Consider the following 13550-nt stretch of genomic DNA (forward strand, 5'->3'; position numbering starts at 1 on the left):
TTCTTTCTCTTTCATCGTCCATCTACTGCATTCATATGAGGTGATTACAAAGATCCTGACTTGGGTGGAGCACACCACAGTCATCAAAGTGAAGTGCTGTGCATTCTGTTTCAGTCTGGAGCTACTGACATCATTCCCAGTTTTTGTTAAGTGTTGTCAAGTCAGTTCCAATTCATAGCTGTAAATCTTGGTGGGAACAGAAAGCCTTCTCTTTCTCTCATGGAGCGACTCATGGATATAAACCGCTGACCTTGTGGTTACCAGTCCGGTGCTTATCCTGCAGATCCTTCCCAATGGACAGTGCATTAATCCATGGTCTCTCAGATCTGGTTATTCAGCTAGCTTCTTGTTCTACTATTTCTCAACCCTGATTGCTATCTTGTTCTAGTTTCATCCTGTACTATCTATGTGATATTGAGTAAGTTACTTAACCTGTCTGATCTTTAGTGTCTTATCTGTAAGTCAGGGTGATGCTGTTATTCTTGTTGTTAAGTGTTGACCCACAGCGACCCTCTACAGGGTTTCCAAGGAGCAGTTGGAGAGCTTGAACCACCAACCTTGCAGTTCAAACGACTTTGCAGTCTGACGCATTAACCCACAGTGCCACACCAGGACTCCAGGGTGATGCTAAGAAATAGGGTAAAGTTTGGTACTTAGTAGCTTCTAAATGGCTGTTGTTACGTGCCGTCGGGTTGGTTCCAACTCATAGCAACCCTCTATAGGATTTCTGAGCCTGCAAATCTTGGCAGGAGCAGAAAGCCTCAACTTTCTTCCATGGAGTGGCAGTAGGCATGAACCACCAACATTGTGGTTCACAGTCCAGTGCTTATCCTACAGAACCACTGTGTTCCCCTAACAATTATTGTCCCTGGTGCCTAACATTATCAGTCCTCAGTAGTAGTTGTGTGACAAATGACTGATCTCAAAAAGTTCACTACCTGCTTGAGATAATGTGACTGACAGACATGAGATACTTAGAGCAGTGCAAAGCTCATGACACCCAAAAGAAAATGTGGAGCCCAGGCAAATAAGCACCATAGTTTAGAGAAGGCGTCTAGGGAGAGGTAAGTTTGGGGCAGGGTTCTGAACTGGTGCTTCCCAGTCGGTCAGGGTTAATGAAGCAAAACGGGAATGGATTTGAATTTGTAAAATATTGGTGGACTGTAATGGTAATTGGAACAGGAGAAATTACTGTTGACACCTTACTAGGAACTTAGTCTTCCTCCTAGAATATAAGGACAGTGTGCATATTATATACCAATCAAAATCTCTTGATTGGCATAGTTGCAAATATCAGTGCCTGGATCTAAGATGGCAGCTGACCACACCATTGTGAATGTGTTTCGTTCTCCTCACTATAATCCAATCTTTAGCATCAGGTTCCTGAAAGGGCTCACTATGCCTCTTCTAAGTCTCCCATTCCAGAACTTCCGCCTGTACTTTCTCCCATTCATGGTTCTGTGTTAATTTCACTTAGTTGTCCGTGACTGAACCAGCTTGAAGCCCAGGTTTGAATCTGGGCCTTTTTGATGGGGCAGGTGAGGATTAACAGAGAAGCGATGTCCCAGTGAGGAAAACTCAGACTCAGAGAGAGGTGCACATGGACAAGTCATGGACAATCATTGTACTGAAGAGATGTATTTCTGTACAACATTGAAAGGCTGGGCAGCAGAGGAGATGAAACTGAAGAATGAGGTTTAAAGAGGATTACATTTTTTGGCAGTAGCAAGAGTGGGGGCTGTAAATGCCTGCAATCAGAGAAAGAGGCCAGGATGAAGGCCAAGGCTAGGGTGGTGGCTGCCATGGGAAGGGGAAGGATGTGGTGATTTGAGTGGGTGTGGGGATGAAGAGCAGGGAGGGAATCTAGATTCCTGTTGATTCTCAAAGGAAGGTTTCTAAACTGTACTGCCACACCCTGCTCTGAGCTGCCAGCCTAGTATAAGTGGCCCTGCATCAGCTGAGAAATCTGGTGTGGGCTTATTGCATTTACATTTCATTAAGAACCCTGGTATGGCGCTGCGGGGTTAATGCATTGGATTGCAAGATCCGTTTGAACCACAGGATCTAGGATACAAGATCACCAGTTGCTCTTTGGAAACCCTATAAAGGGTCTCTATGAGTCGGAACAAACTTGATGGCACTTAACAACAACAACCACAAGACAACTTGGGGTAACCTGGGTGGCATAGTGGGTTAAGCATTGAGCTGCTAGATGAAAGGTCAGTGGTTCTAATCCACGAGTCCACAGGAGAAAGATGAGACAATCTGCTTTCATAAAGGTGCTGTTAAGGGTCTTTGCATTAGTTCTGGCTCATAGTGACCCTGTATAGGGTTTCTGAGAAGCAACTGGTGGTGTTACAGCAGTTTTAGATTCGTGGTCAAGGAAACTGAGGCCACTCGGAGAGGTAAAGCAGGGTTTCAAATTTCATTAAGCCAGCTGATTCAGAGAAGCTAATTTCTCCAGATTCTGAGCCCTGAATGGAGGGCAACACTGGCCTATATAGGGTCAGAGTCCAGGGAGGGGCCAGGCTGCATACCTGTTTGAGGGCAGGAGGAAATCTAGGAGGGGACTGGTCCCATTTGATGACCTGATTAGCATTTTAGCTTGCCTCCTGGGTGGGCCGGAGAGGGCAGTGAATGATTTTTACCTTTTCCTGTTCATTTCCCCCCTTTAGTGCCCTTTGGGACCTTAACCCCAGGGACATCATCTATGTAAGGAATGCTATTTTGGTATTGATTTGGATTGTTGGTACCCCTTTCGATTGATTAGTTTTAATGGCAGTTCCCATGGCCCTGATTGCTAGTGGGAGGAGGCATGGACTGATTAAGTAAATTCCAAATAAAACAGGACCCCACCCACCTACTAGGGTCTTGAACCCTGTAAAGGTGAAGAACTACCCTCCCCATAGGCTCTGTGGATTCTACCCGCTCCAGGTTTGCATAGGGACATGGGCAACTTTATGCGTTTTTACAAGGTCTTCTACTGCCAGATTCTGGTCATCTAATTGTATGCAACATTTAGCAAAATTAACCTTCTCACATACCCCTCCTCCTTCTGCAGACAGTGAGTAGCTTAAAGATAATCTGTTTTGATAGATGGCATTTAGTATCTGGGTCTGTTGATGCATAGGAAGGATTAGGGCCACCTCAATTCCATTGGTTATAGATTCAGTTAACCTAGGAGGGTACCCTCTCTTTTATAGCAACTATAGAAGAGTAGCGCGGTTACTGTTTTGCCCACCTTGGTGGTGTGGGTGTATAGATTACACAGATTTCTCCCTTTCCTACACCCCAAAGTCTAATTAAAATAAGTCCCATGGCGGACATCCTCATGCTTCGGCCATGCGTAGATCAGCCAGCTCCTGGTTTGTGGCAGAAGCAAGGCGGCTTGTACGTGTCAACGTTACCTTATGAGGGTTGGTAGGATCAGTTTCAGCTTCTCATGGAGACGAGGCTTTGTTTTAGCCTGCTGTGGTGAATCCAGGTGGGGACTCCTTATACCTTGGCTGCTGGGCTTGGGATAATTTCTTGTTCCAGCCCTCAGTAATTTTTGCAGATGCTTCTGGATGCTCTCCCGAAAGGAAAACCAAATCAGATACAATTGTTAACACTCTGAGCTAAATAGGCCCAAATGTTTTTCATCCCGTTGAAAGGAATAATGTCTTATGAGAGTCTCATTGTGTCCAAGTTGAGTCCAGATAACTTGACAGCTGACGGGGTGGCTAGAAGGACTTCCCAGGGTCCAGTCCACTTTTTTCTAACTGGTTTTCAGGTCCGTCTCCATGTTCTGAGCAGAGTATGATCTCCAGACTGGAAGGGCTAAGGTTACCTGTAGAGAAAGAAGCAGATCTGGGAAGAGCAATTTTACAAATAACAGAAAGTGTGTGGTGGAAGTGCTGTGCATACCACTGCACCTTTAAACCTTGGCTGAGGTCAGGTAAAGTGTTGAGGGAAGCTGCCGGGGAAGGTTTACTGTATACAGCTTTATAAGGGCTCAATTTAAGCCCGCTTCTGGGGCTATGCGAAACAGGGCTAAGGCAACACCTGGTCCCAATGTAGATAAATTTCCTGACAGTTTTGTCATTTGTGTTTCAATTTAGAGTATGGTTCATTTTCTCAAACCTCCATGTTGAATGCAATCTCCATTTGCATTACTGCTCTGTTGGCACTTTGGACACGCTGGAAGTCCAAACTTGGAGGTAATCTCCTTCAAGAGGATTTTCACTATTTCTGAAGTTCTTAGTTCTGGTGAGGGAAAACCTCTACCCAACCAGAAAAGGTGTCTACAAAAACAAAACCAGTAAATATTTAATTCCCCAGCTTTAGGCATCGGCATGAAATCAACCTGTTAATTTCCAGGGGATTGTTTACCTTGATATTGGTGCAGGACAGCCTGTCTTGGGATTGTTCTTGAGGCAGGTAAGAATCAGAGCTAACCTCCTGAACGATATTTTTAAAAATTTCTTGTTCTAGTGCTAGGGCCTAATGAACCAAGTCAGGGCCTGTTTCCTGTAGTGGGTCATCTCATGGATTCATTTAAGAAGAGCAGGTGCTAGTTTTCATGAGATCAGAACCATTCTATTAAAAGCCATTTCCTTTTTAGCTTTTAACTTTTCAGAATCAGAACAATTCCATTGTCATCTACTTTTCATTCTTTAACCCCTCTCTCCAATCCTTCTGCCTCAGTTCTACTAAAGTCCTCTGGGTACACATTCAGTTTTTCTTGCCAACATTTCAAATGCCCTCGTCAGTACAATCAGTTCTGCTTTTTTTGAACTGAGATCCCCAACAGAAGGGCTATTGCCTCTACCCACTCTTGTAAGATTACTGTTACACACCCTGCTATCCGAGTCCTATTTCCATGTAACTACTTCTGTTCACAAACAATGTCTAGTCCACCAGATACAGTTAAACAGGTCAGGTTTATTGGAAAATCCTTGGTCAATGATTTCTATACAATCATGGTTCAGCCCTCCAATTGCCACATCAGGGGAGGATGGCAGGTTTAGTTGCCCCATAATTCACAGTGTAATATTCAGATTGTCCAGTAAAATAACCTGGTATTGCCTATCCGTCCTGTTGTGAGCCATAGGCTTCCCTTCTGTAGCAGCAGGGAGATGACCTGATGGGGACTGGGACGAGCTGGCCTCTTTCCTGAGAGGATATTGGTTTCTGTGGGATGGTCAGTTTCCAGGTTTCAATCAAACCTCGACAGGAGATGCTTGTTGGCTCTCCCCAGAGTTCCGCTAGTCCACATGGGGGTGAGTGGGGAGGTATTTACTTGATTGTTGATCTCCTCAGGCCAATGTGACTGGTTTCCTGAGTCTGAATCAGTAATCGCCAGGTATGTTCATGCGGAATGTTCTGCAGACTTTTGGTTTCAGAAAGCTATTTGAACATGCAACTCTGAAAGCAGATCCGGGCCCAGTAAGGGGACCAGTCAGTTATTTTCTTTTCCCCAATGAAGCAGTCCAGGGGTTTCAGGAAGAACTGGTCTTCAGGCTTCCCAGAGGTCTCAGTCACCATTACTGTCCCCCATTGTTATTTTCAGCTGAGGTCCTGGGGGTGGGGGCAATAGGGGTGGCAGAAGTTGGTGCCAAATCATGTTGGGCCCCTTACCCCCTGACACCATTAGTCTTCTGCAGACAAAAAAACTTGTTCAACCATCTGTTGAGTTGGATGGCTTTTTCTGCCAGATCCTCCCCTGAGATTTGGGCATTTATGTTTTTTTCAGTGCCCAGGTTTTTGCATAAGGACATTGACTTCCCTTCTTTAGCAGCAGGGCCCTCATTCCTTTCCAGGGCCGAAGAAAACGAGGCCAATCGGAGAGGTGAAGCAGAGTGTCAGACTTTATTAAGCTGGCTGACTCAGAGTAGCTAATTTCTCCAGATTCTGAGCCCCAAATGGAAGGCAACACGGGCCTATATGGGGTCAGAGTCGGGTGAGGGTCCAGGCTGAATACCTGTTTGAAGGCAGGGGGATAAATGGGGAGGAATATTAGTCCCATTTGGTAACCTGGTTAGCATTTTAGCTTGCCTCCTGGGTGGAAGAGGACAGTAAATGATGTTCACCTTTTCCTGTTCAGTGGAGTATGAACTACAGACCTTGTAGCTCATAGTCCAGTGCTAATCCAACAGAGCTACACTGGAGCAGATAGCCTCATCTCTCTCCCACAGAAAGAGGCTAGTGGATTTGAACTGCCAACCTTTTGTTTAACAGAAGATGAACAACCTTGGAAGCCCTCTGAAGTAGTTCTGCCCTGTCCTGTATTAACGGCTTCCAAAGCTGTAAATCTCTATGGAAGACAGCCTTGTCTTGACTCCCATGGAGCCTATAGTGGGTTTGAACCACTGATCTTTCAGTTAACAGCAAGCTCTGGTAGCGTAGTGGTTACGAATCAGGCTGCAAACCTTAAGGTCAGTGCTTCGAAACTACCAGCCGCTCCGTGGGAGAAAGATGAGACTTTCTACTCCCGTAAAGATTTACACCCTCGGAAACCCTGTACAGGGTTGCTATGGGTCGGAACCGACTCGACGGCACTTAACAACAACAACAAAGCATAACCATTGTGGTTCCCTGGCTCCCTGGAAAAGGCATGCTAGGGTGAGTTTTTAAAGTGAGAATGTGTGTAATTAACAACGAATGCTGTTTACTCACTTGTCAGTCAGTATTCTATAAGCAATTAATTGGTTGTTGTTAAGTGCCTTCTGAAGTTGTGGTGTGGCACTGTGGGTTAATGTGCCCGAGTGCAAAGTGAATGGCAAGCAAGGTCAGTGGTTCAAGCTCACCATCTGCTCCTCAGAAACCCTATACAGGGTCTCTGTGGGTCAGAACTGACTCAATGGCACTTAAATGCCTTTGAGTGAGTTTGGACCACAGACATTGGAGTCCAAATGACCTTGTGGTCCAGTGCTTCTCCTACAGCACCACATTCTTTCCGATAGAGAAGTACTTTCTTATCACCATTTTACAGTTAGGAAAACTGAGACCTAATAACTTGTACAAGTCATAAAAGTAAAGTAGGACTTGAACCTGGGGATTCTGGCTGCAGACACCACAACTTAATCTCAACATTCTGCTTATTGCTGTTGTGCACATGTTTGCTGTTGAAAAGGAGAAAATAAGATTCCTGTTAACCTAGTAAAAGTCTATAATTGAATTTCAAATTAGGTTTTACAGTGGCAACTGCTAAATGATAATCAAGGGTTAACTTTGACCAAAACCTGCTGTAGCCAAGGACATTAGCCAGGGGAAAGTGATCAGTGTGAAAGCTTTGGTGTCTGCCTTAAGAGTGGGTGGAGGGGTTGTAAATCAAAGCAGTCAGACCTGTTTAGGGGAGGCAGCTCAGTGCAACACTGGACCTAAAATGCAAATTGGGACCTAAGACTTAAGGAATGTCCCTATTGTTTTCTGTTTTGAAAATAACAAAGGGTACTGCTTAGCCTTGTTGTCTTGGGGCACAGATTTCCCTAGGGTGCAGGATTCTGGAGGTTGATCCAGGTCCTAGTGAATAGCTGGAAGACGCATTGTTATGTAAGATCTGGTCAGTGTGGAACAAACAAATTCTGAGCTCTCTGCTGGCACAACAGTTAAGCGCTGATCTGTAAATGAAAGGTTAGTGGTTCAAATACATCCAACAACTCAAGGGAGAAAGAACTGGCAATTTGCTCCAATAGAGATTATTCTTGTTAGGTGCTGTTGAGTCAGTTCTTGACTAACTCAGACTGGACCAAAGACCTAAATATAAAAACTAAAATTATAAATTATGAAAGGAAAAATAGGGATAATGTTTGTTGTTAGGTGCCATTGAGTTGGTTCTAACCCACAGCAACTCTTTTCTGTGCACAACAGAATGAAGTGCTGCCCGGACCTGTGCCATCCTCCCGTGGTTACACTTGAGCTCATTGCTGCTGCTACTGTGCCAATCCATCTCTTTGATGGGCAGCTTCCTCTTTTTCACTGACCCTCCACTTTACCAAGCATCATGTCCTTTTCTATGATGTCCAAAGTATGAAAGCCTCAGTCTCGCCATCTTGGCTTCTAAGGAGCATTCTGGTTCTTTTTCCAACACAGATTTGTTTATTCTTCTGACAGTCTATGATACTCATAATATTCTCCAACACCCACAAATGCATTGATTTTTCTATGATCTTCCTTATTACTTGTCCAACTTTCGCATACATATGAGGTGATTGAAACTACCATGGTCAGTAGCACCATAAAGCCTAGAAAACACTAGGAATCAGTTCTACTCCATCACATGGACTCGAAATTCAACCAAGGATGTCTACAAACAACAAATGTTTAACTTAAATTCCTGTCTCCTCAATTACTATTGGAAACCCAGCCCCTCCCATCATGGTGGATTTGTGGGACAAGTGTCAGTGTCAGGCGTGGTTGGCAGTAATGGAATCATTGTCCCTGCTCTACTTCCACCATCTGTCCGGTCACTCTGTTGACTAAATCTAGAAAGAAAATACCGACAGTTTTGTGCCCCTTTGGCCCCTTCCTGCTCCCATACCATTCTCTCCATGGCGTAGACAGAAATAAGGTCAGTGGACGTATTTAGGTATGTTCAGATCTTTAGGATGGTTTTGTCCTAGGGGAGAATTACCACAAAGTTATAGTCATGAAAAAACGAGGTTTTATTGGTCATCAGAAACAAAGTGGAAAAATGGACCAACATGTCATCAGAAACAGCTCTGGTGGCCACTGCCCCTGCCCGACATGTAGATGAAGTATAGTACTCATTACCTTCTTTCCTTTTTCCTAGACTGTTGGACCTATTCTTAGTGCAGCAAAGTGTTTAATCTATTAACAAATGATCACAAGCAAAAGGATTCAAATATTTTTAGCATATCTGTGGAAGCAAGCTCTCTCTTTGTTATTGTTAAGTGCCATCCAGTCAGTTCCAACTCACTGTCCAGCTTTCGCATTCATATGAGGTTACTGAAAAATACCATGGCTTGGGTCAGACATATCTTAGTCCTCAAACTGACATCTGTGCTCATCAACACTTTAAAGATGTTGTGTGCAGGACATTTGCCTACGGCAATGCATCTTTTGATTTCTTGATTGCTACTTCCATGATTGTTGATGGTTGTATCTGAGCAAAATGAAGTCTTTGACAACTTCAATCTTTTCTCCATTTATATGGATGTTGTTTATTGGTCCAGTGGTGAGGATTTTGGTTTTCTTTACATTGAGATGCGACCCATACTGAACTCTGTGGTCTTGGGGCTTCATCGGTTAAATATTTTAAATCCTATCACTTTCAGCAAGCAAGGTTGTATCATCTGCATATCGCAGGTTGTTAATGAGTCTTCCTCCAATCCTGATGCCACATTTTTCTTCATAAAACCCAGCTTCTTGATTATTTGCTCAGCATACAGGTTGAGTAAGCATGGTGAAAGAATACAACCCTGGTACACACCTTTCCTAATTTAAAACCATTCAGTGTTCCCATGTTCTGTTTGAACAACTGCTTCTTGGTCTATGTACAGATTCCTCATGAGCACAATGAAGTGTTCTGGGATACTCATACTTCCCTTAAAAGACACTGCCCTTCCTTTATCCTCATCATTTAATTTGTATACATTTGAAAGTCAGTTAAGAGTTACTGGGTGACACAAAAGCCTACCTAGATGTTAAGTGCTGTCCAGTCAGTTCTGACTCATAGCGACCGTATACAGTATTTCCAAGGAGCAGCTGGTGGGTTTGAACTGCCAATCTTGTGGTTAGCAGTCCAGTGCTGACCCTACAGTGCCACACCAGGACTCTAGCTGCCTAGATTTGTTGTTAAATGCAATCTAGTCAGTTCCAACCCATAGTGACTCTGTATAGGGTTTCCAAAGAGTGGCTGGTAAGCTTGAACCGCCGACCTTGAAGTTCAAACCAACTTTGCAATCCAGTACATGAATTCACAGTGCTACACTAGGACTCCAGCTGCCTAGCTAGAGGTTGACAATTTGAATCTACCCAGAGGTTCCAAAGGCATGGCAATCTACTTCACAAAGTCACAACTTGGAAAATGCTAGAGACACAGTTTGACTCTGAAAATCACATGGTCATCAGGACTCAAGTGGTAAGTCATTGTAGCCATATTCTGTCAAAAAGTTTCTGGACATCAGGGCTGGGTGTGTAACATTGGGTTAATTATAGGGACTATTTGTTGTCTGAGGGAGAAAGAGGAGGCCTTCTGCTCCCATAAAGATTGATAACCCTATGTTGTTGTTGTTATGTGCTGTGGAGTTGGTTCCGACTCATAGCGACCCTGTACAGGGTTTCCGAGGCTGTAAATCTTTACGTGAGCAGAAAGCCTCATCTTTCTCCTACGGAACAGCTGGTAGTTTCGAACTGCTGACCTTACAGTTCACAGCCCAATTCGTAACCACTACACTACCAGAACTTCTTGATAACCCTCTACAGAGTTGTTTTGAGTCAGAAAGGACTCACTGGCACCTAATAACAAGGCTCTAAGGAGTCCTGATTGGCGGGGGCCATAATAATAATATGGAATTTTATTAATAAGGAATTAAAATAAATAAACTGAGACATATTAATTGGGGAATTAAAATAAATAAATGAGACTTGGGGAAACCTGGGCATAGAAGAATTCATTGTTTTTGTAGAGCAACAATGAATTATTTTCTTTGGATGGCAACGCCACAAGAAATATTCTATGTGCAGACCCCTAGTTATTTTTTTTCCTTTTGAATCATTCTCTGATTTATTCATGATTTTGTTAGTATCCTTTTACTTTAGATTTTGACTCTCCTACACTTTAGTATATTTTTATTAAAAGTTAGAAGCCATATATTAGCTACATCTTATTCTACTTGTAATCCTAGGTAGTTTTAATACTTATATTAACAATGTTCTTAAGACTGCTAGGAGACAGGATTTGTCAATTGAATTACTACCAGTTTAGGCTTAGTGATTGTAAACTTTCTTCCTTAAAAGCAACTAGGCCATAAATAAGGGCTGTGGGTACAAGAATTCCTAAAAACAATTAGACTATAGATAAAAGCTATGGGTATATACAGATACTAAATAAAAAGTTTGACTTAGATGTTCTTAAATTAATGATCAGTAAAATAGGGAAGTTGTTTTTCATAGCCTCAGTTTCCCTGAAAAGTGATGTTTTTTAGACTATAAACAGATAGTGTATGGAAGAAGTTAATGGAGAGTTAATTGCACCTAACAACTAAAATTAACAAGACTTAATAGATAAAGGTTAAGAAACATGTGAAGGTAAACTTGCTTCTCAGAGAAAAGAATAGATTTATGTAGGAACAAATGTTTAACTAAAAGGTTTCAAGGCGTCAGAATGTCTCGTATGCATTGAGATAATGTCTCTTTGCTGTAACTTTTCATCCCTGTTATAAATCATGAAGAATGTGCCCCAGACTTGATTGTATTTTGATGTCATTGATTACTATGAAAGCAATGTTTTTTTGTAACGGTATATAAGGGGGTTGTAAGATAGAATAAGTAAGTAGAGGTAAGTAGAAGTAGAGGTAAGTAGAAGCAGAAAGAAGTAGAATAAGGAAGGAGGAAGAAGGAATAGGAGATAGGGAGGAGACAGAAAAGAAATGGAGGGGAGACAGAAAAGAATGGAGGAAGAAGAGAAAGAAGTGGAGGGGGAATAAGAAGTAGAATATAAAGCATTTAACGATAGAAAGTAAGTAGAGGTGGGTAGAGGAGAAGGAGAAGGAATATGAAGAAGGAATAAGAGGAAGGATAAAGCATGTAGGTAGAAGAATAGAGAGGAAAAGCAGGAGGAGAATGAAGGAGGAGAGGAGGAGTGAAGAAATGGAAGGAGGGGAAGCTAGTAAAGAAGCAGAAGAGATGAGCAGGAGAGAAAAGAATGATCAGGAAGGTAAAAAATGAGCAGGACAGTAAAGAATGAAAGAGTAGAGTAGCATAGAAATGAGAAGAATAAAGCATGTAGTAAGATTTTTGAATTCATTACGACTTATTGACTCCATGTAATTCTTATCGCCGATGGCCGCATCCCTCTTCGGAAAAACCCTGGGATAAGTTTGCTGGGGCTGGCTCCGGGCACTTGATGGCACTGTGGTTAAAGCACTTGGATACTAACAAAAAGGTCAGCAGATGTAACCCCCTAAGCCTGTTTCTGTAAGGTGGACAGCCTTGGAAACTCTGTGGGACCGTTGTACACGTTCCTGCAGGGTCACTGTGGATCTGAATCAACTTGACAATATTGAGGATGGATTGAGTTTCTTTATATAAGATTCTACTTGGCCTGAACACCTTCAAACCCATGTGGCCACACATTGCGAACCCTATTCACGCTGACATTTTCTATCACAAACCCATATTTTATTTTTAAAAAACATATTCTTATACACAACACTATTATAATATTTTTGACCCACTTATGGGAAGCTGGAGTCTTGGTGTGGCGCTGTAGGATAAGCACTGGACCACAAAGTCGGTTTGAACTGCAAAGTCCATGGTTCTAACCCAGCAGCTGCTCTTTGGAAACCCTATATATAGTCACGATGTGTTGGAACTGACTTGACGGAGCTAAACAACAACATGGGAAGGTATTTAAAGGGCATATTCTGAAAAATGAAATCATTTATTAAAAGTAACTCATATATTAGGGGAGTTGTTTTTGTTGTTGTGAAGTGCCGTCGAGTCGATTCTGACCCATAGTGACCCTGTATAGGATTTCCAGGAGCAGCTGGTGAGCTTGAACCACCAACCTTGCAGTTCAAAAGGCTTTGCAGTCTGGCGCATTAACCCACAGTGCCACACCAGGACTCCTAAGCTTCCTTAGCTCTGTCATGTTGTTGTTGTTAAGTGCTGGTGAGCTTGAACCACCAACCTTGCAGTTCAACTGGCTTTACAGTCTGGCGCATTAACCCACAGCACCACACCAGGACTCCATCATAGCTCCATCATAAATTAGTCTTTAGGGCCTGGGTGTGAATTTCTGCATCTTCTGAGCTGAAAAGAAAAGGTAACCAGAGACATACAGCACAAACTCATAGGCTCCAGACAGATTACCTTCTAGGCCCGAGGCCAATGCAAACTTAGAAAATTGCCCTAAAGTTGTTGCTAGCTGCCATCAAGGGGGTTCCTAACTTATGGCCCCCATGCACAGCAGCAGAAAATGCTGCTCTGTCTTGTGTCATCTCCATGACTAGTTGCAGATGAGACTGTTATGGTCTATAAGGTTTTCATTGGCTGATTTGTTGAGTAGATCACCAGGTGTTTTGTTCCCAGTCAAAGTTCACCAGAATTTTCAGTGATTCTGGTCCTCAGTGAAGGTGGCTTGCTTTTGAGTCATGAACATTCAATTTATCTACAACCTGTAGTTAGAAAGCATCCCCAGTAAAGCCTATTAAATGAAAAATTTGAGTTGCAGTCACTGTTTCCTAATGACAAATGGACTCTAGTTTGCTTTGTTGCAACAGATGTTCCCCACCATCCCTCCCATAGCACTCTACTTGGCTGCGATCGATAATTCATTGCAATGGCCACACCCACAATGCTCACAGGATGGGGTTTATTAGGGA

This window comes from Chrysochloris asiatica, unplaced genomic scaffold (assembly GCF_000296735.1).
Source record: "Chrysochloris asiatica unplaced genomic scaffold, ChrAsi1.0 scaffold00324, whole genome shotgun sequence".
NCBI lineage: Eukaryota > Metazoa > Chordata > Mammalia > Afrosoricida > Chrysochloridae > Chrysochloris > Chrysochloris asiatica.